Raw genomic sequence first — 6,000 nt, 5'->3', positions numbered from 1 at the left:
CTAAATTCCGCCCGTACTTGTATGGCACGCATTTCTCTGTAATCACGGACCACCACGCGCTCTGCTGGCTTTCCTCACTCAAGGATCCTACCGGCCGGCTTGGTCGCTGGGCTCTGCGGCTACAAGAATTTTCCTATGCGGTAGTCTACAAGTCGGGCCGCCTACATCAAGACGCAGACTGCTTATCACGCTATCCAGTGGACGAACCACCCGCCGACCCTGACACCGATGCCGACGCTTGCGTTTTCTCGGTTTCTCGGCTGCCACAAGTCGCCGACGAGCAACGCCGTGATGCCTCCTTGCGCGCCATCATTGATCGTTTGGAATCTTCGCCTTCTGATTCGTCCCTTCATTTGTTTGTTCTCCGGGATGGTGTATTATACCGCCACAACGTCCGCCCCGACGGTCCTGCCCTACTCCTCGTCATTCCTCGGCACCTCCGGTCAGCTGTTCTCCAAGAACTTCATGACTTTCCAACGGCAGGTCACCTCGGCGTCTCCCGCACCTACGACCGGATTCGCCGACGCTTCTTTTGGCCAGGCCTCGCCCGCTCCGTACGGAAATACGTTGCGGCGTGTGATAAATGCCAGCGGCGGAAAACACCATCGACGCTCCCTGCCGGGTGCCTTCAACCGCTCGACATTCCTTTGGAGCCGTTCTTTCGCGTTGGCTTGGACTTACTTGGCCCTTTCCCTCTATCAACGTCTGGCAACAAGTGGATCGCTGTGGCGACAGATTACGCCACGCGCTACGCCATCACCAGAGCGCTTCCAACAAGCTGTGCCACAGATGTCGCCGATTTCCTTTTACGCGACGTGATTCTGCAGCATGGAGCTCCACACCAACTGCTCACTGACCGTGGTCGGACATTCCTTTCAAAAGTCATCGCCGACATACTGCAGTCCTGCTCAACCAGGCACAAGCTGACTACGTCTTACCATCCACAGACCAATGGTCTCACGGAGCGTCTCAATCGAACCCTGACAGACATGCTTGCAAAGTATGTCTCGTCTGACCATACTGATTGGGACCTCGTCCTACCGTATGTCACATTTGCATATCACTCTTCGCGCCACGACACTGCCGGCTATTCCCCGTTCTTTCTGTTGTTTGGCCGAGAACCCACATTGCCACTGGACACATCCCTTCCAACCGCCGCAGCAGAGACCAGCGAATATGCACTTGACGCCATCACCAGGGCTGCCCAAGCTCGCGAAATTGCCCGCGCTCGCCTCCTGACCTCCCAAGCGAACCAGCGGCGTTTGTACGATCGACATCACAGAGACGTTCACTTTTCGCCTGGATCTCTGGTACTCCTGTGGTCACCGACTCGTCACGTTGGCCTGTCTGAAAAACTCCTGTCTCGGTACACAGGCCCATATCGAGTACTGCGTGCCGTGACTCCAGTTACGTATGAAATCGCCCCAGTCAGTACCAGTGCCCCATCTGCCCCGACTTCCACTGACGTTGTGCATGTCGCACGCCTAAAACCATATTACCCTCCTGTACCCACTGACATTTAGATGCACCGGGACGGTGCTTCTGCCGCCGGGGATAATGATACATGCATATTGCGTGTTTCTTATGGACGATGCGCGCGGGCGCCCAGACGAAGAAGACGAATTGCGCTTTGCTCTCGAGCTGTCGGCTGAACTGGCCAGCGCTGCAGCTATCCTGTGTAAATATATTTTGTAAATAGTCTCCAGTACTCAATCCTTCGTTCGCGTAACAATATGATCCAAATATGCTGCAATGGTATGGGATCCTGATACTAACTTATTAATTAATAAGGCAGAAGCCATTCAAAATCGTGCCACTCGTTTTGCTACCTAATCCGTACCTTCGTCAGCACAGCGTAACCGCCCTTAAAGGTTTCTTATCTTTGGACCCACAAGTAACTTGCCGTTGCTTTTTCAGGCTTTCCTCACTCAACCAGATACATCGCGGTAAGTTTCAACTCAATCTTTCCAACGGCACTGAAAAAGCGCCACTTACGAGTCTCAAAAAAAAAAAGAAACAACAGTAGGAAAATTAGATCGATACACTGTGGCACCTCGATTTTCAAGTAATCCTTTTTTCCGCGCAAAATTAAGTCAGTGCAAAAACTTGCCTGATGCCGCTATATTCAATTCTTTGTTTATGAATGACACATGTGACTAGTGTACATTTATGCTGTCATATTTGATCTCGTTTTAATTTCATATTTCTTGCTGCTCCTTTTAACTAGTATTTCTTGCATATTCGCAATGCACCCCACTACCATAATGCCCTTTGGGCGCTTGTAGTATTCTAAATAAATAAATAAATAAATAAATAAATAAATAAATAAATAAATAAATAAATAAATAAATAAATAAATAAATAAATAAATAAATAAATAAATAAATAGCATGTGAAAGGCTTTGTGATTACGGACCATTCATCTTTAGCGCGAGGAATGGATATGCCGATATGATGAAGAGCGTGATTTCTCAGTCACCTATTATTTGCTTTTTAAGTAAATATGGTGTTGGGCTGCTAAGCAAAAGGTCGCGTAATCAAATCCCGGCCACGGCGGCCGCTTTTCGATGGGGGCGAAATGCGAAAACACCCGTGTACTTAGATTGAGGTGCACGTTAAAAAACCCCAGGTGGTCCAAATTATTCCGGAGTCCCCCACTACGGCGTGCCTCATAATCAGATCGGTGGTTTGGCACGTAAAAACGCATATTTAAAAAAAATTATGTGAGTGCAGTCACTGGACAGAACGCTATTTATTCAGCACTCTTTTTTTTTTCAAACATGAAGAAAACACTGATGAGACCGCAAGCCGGATCAACATTTGTGGCTGGATGTGATACTGTAATTTGTGATTTTATTTTATAACGCTGGTGGCAAGCGGAGATGCAGTCACTAGGAAGATATAAGGTACATAAATTGCAGATATCAGAAGCAAGCGTTGCTTTTTTCTATCTATGTTTTGGCCCATGAGTCATGACGCAACGAATACGATGTCAGCAATGAAGCACGACTTTTCTCGATGTTTGAGAGCTGCTGTTCGGGAAGCTGCGGGTGCCCTGTCCGCATTTAGAATGATGGATAAACGTGTCCACAAGTGTGATGTCAATAAAATGAAAATTAAAAAGGTGTCCGCGCAGTTTTAGCAGATCACATCTCAGACAAATAGCTTATTTTTGCATCTCTGCCATTATGCTTTGGCTAGTTTCCGATTCCTTAATTGCTAAACGTTATCACTGCAACCATTTCGCAATGCATAACCAACTCGCCCAAATCGCCACTCTAATCACAACAATTGCGGCGGTGACGGCGGTGACGGCGAACGTCGGCGTGAGCGCATTTGTACACGGCTGTCTCACCTGTAGCACCGCTGTGACATCTAGCTAGCGCGGCGCTACTGACACACACGCAGGCATGAACCTTCGAGATCTCCGGCGCAGCGCGTTGGTAGGAGGCGATATCACAAATACGTACAGTAATACCCCATGAACTCGAAGTAGTAAAAACTGGAAAAAAATTCGAGATAAGCCGAGTTTCGAGATAGCCGAATTCACGAAAATATAAGCATAACCAACGCGTAAAGCCAACATGACGCCTTTCCAATATGGCGCCCGCCGCCGACTTCCTCACAAAAGCTCAATGTACCAGGAGTGGTACTGTTAGTAGATCATTTTTGCGATATTATACGCGACCCAGCAACCGAAACCTCGAGGTCGTATATAGGCAACGGCGAACCTCGCACATATAAGCGCAAACGCTGTTTACAAGTGGCGGCGCGCTCGCCTAGGCCGACGCTACTCTTTCTCCGCCCGCGTAATCAATGGGATCAGCCGGCCGAGAACTGTAGATTAGGGTTGAGGGTGAAGTAGGATCAAGTCAAGCAAAAGGCATTGGGACAAAATTGCAGGCCTGGGCCGGTATTTTGTACCGATGTGTTATGCTTTATTCTATGCTATAGTCTTATCATCCACCGCTCACGGCCGGCTGATCCCGTTGATAACGTGAGCGGACCGTCGCTCTGACCGCTGACCAAGCGCGAAAAGCACGAAAAGGCATTAGCATCGGAAAAGGCATCGCTACAAAATACCGGTACCTGGTTTCACTTTTTGGCGATACCACAGCTGCGAAAAATAGCACAAAAAAAAAAACGTTTCGGTATGCTGTCTTTTTTTCAGCATTTTCGCAGTCTAGGTTTCGAGATATCCGGAGTTCGGCGCAGTGGCGTTTCGAGATAAGGGGGGAAAAACCCATAAAGTTGACGCCATGCCAAGGAAAAAAAATCGACTTATCTGTTAATTCGAGATATCCAATTTAACGAGGGTTTACTGCATACGAGTTTTTTCAGCGCTTTACGAGACGCGGGATTACTTTCGCAGTAAAATGCTCATCACCTAAGCGTTGGATCCTGATAATGTGCGCGATATGCACGTTCCTCTCAAGTTACCACGTTCAAAAAAAAGCGGGCAGGTCTGCACTCGGTCGTGCAAAGTTAGGCACAGCGAAAGTGTCGATCCTCAAGTCTTACTGGCTGCTACTGCTACATAGGTATTAACTTGGTTGCTGCTATAGGTCTTAACTTGGTTTAACATAACTACGCATGTAGTGAAGGTATTCTCGAGTGATCATTTTCGGAGGTATCTTCCCTTTCGCGACATTTCGCGCGACTAGCGCTGGACACGTCGGCGTCGACGTCCCACGTGGTACAACACGAAAAAGGAGAGCGAAACTGAAATAGCCGCTTTTAGAATTACATTGCGCTGTGCTGATACTGTCGAACGCTATAATTCCATGCGGCGCACTAAAAAAACATTGATCACCGGTAATCGATATTCCATAGCGCGGTTAGGAAGAATTTAACGACACCATAGGCCGTAGGAGCAGTTTTTCAGACCACATATGCATGCACTTACTCACCTCACATGTTTTCTGGCACAGGACGTCACTGTTCACACTAAACATGCATTGCTATCATGCGAGAAATTATTGCCCTCTAATTAACATTTACCTACATATGTTTATTCTCCTGTGTGCACACTGCGGGCCCGCATTGACAAAAACGGCTATAATTGTTGGTATACAAGAGCGAACTCCAGCCAATCCTGATGCTGGACATACTATCGGCGAAGGTGGCCAGCCCGTCGCAAACAGCACTTACAAAGGAAATGCTTTGTAAATTGTGCCCCTGTCTCGGGGGAAAGTCTTCCCATTCTTCCGCCTGAATCTGACCAATATTCTTAAGCGCGATGCACGCGCTGCCCATCGGCGCAGGTGACGGCTGGTACAGCCGAGCTCAGTTCTCGAAGAACTCCTGGTACGAGTCAGTGGCCCGGCTGGAGCTGTCGATCGCGGGGCCCTTTTGCTTCTCGGCTTGGGTGCACGTATCTGGCCTCAAACTGCCGCGCGTCGAGATGGCCTCGCGCCAGCTGGACGCTGACTGGTTTGTGGACGAGGCCGACAAGGAGCGCGTTTTCTACCGGGCGCAGTCATCGTATCCGGAACTCTGGCGCAACGTGCTCTACTACGAGGACCGTCGGGGTAGCATGCAGGTGAGAGGAACTATCACCGTGGTCGCGTGTGCCCTGCGCATCACTGGTCTGCAGCGGCTGAGAAACGAGGCTGAACGGTGTCTGTCGAGTCTGCATTCTGCAAGCACGTATTGATGCTCCGTTTTTACAGTGATATGGCGAGTAAACTTCAGTAGCTGGCCTCCTTAGTCGAATACATGCGCGACGCATTAATTATCTCGTTGGCATAAGGGAACTAATTGGAATGGAAGTTTTTGTATTTGAAAATAAAAGTCGCACTCTAGTTTATATTTGCAGCCGGAGCCGAATTCACAAAGTGTTAATTTCATAAGAACTGTTTCTTATGAACCGGACAGACTCGCTAATGTTTTGTTCGCTCTCGTGATTGAACAGCACCTGGTCTTACGGACAGCTCTGACTTACGAAGTGCTTTGTTAATATGCGCTAAGGTTCTTGATTGAACTCCTTAAATTTATTTA

The 6,000-nt window shown here is 48.3% G+C and overlaps 1 protein-coding gene across 1 annotated transcript in view; it reads left to right on the top strand.

Annotated features, from left to right (window-relative positions):
- LOC119453620 (MAM and LDL-receptor class A domain-containing protein 1-like) overlaps positions 1-6,000 on the top strand; it is a 109,505-nt gene that overhangs the window by 33,171 nt on the left and 70,334 nt on the right. The window lies entirely within an intron of this gene.

Source organism: Dermacentor silvarum, chromosome 1 (assembly GCF_013339745.2).
Source record: "Dermacentor silvarum isolate Dsil-2018 chromosome 1, BIME_Dsil_1.4, whole genome shotgun sequence".
Classification (NCBI taxonomy): Eukaryota; Metazoa; Arthropoda; class Arachnida; order Ixodida; family Ixodidae; genus Dermacentor; species Dermacentor silvarum.
The sequence above is the reverse complement of the archived record's forward strand: the minus strand, read 5'-3'. Positions and strand labels throughout refer to the sequence as shown.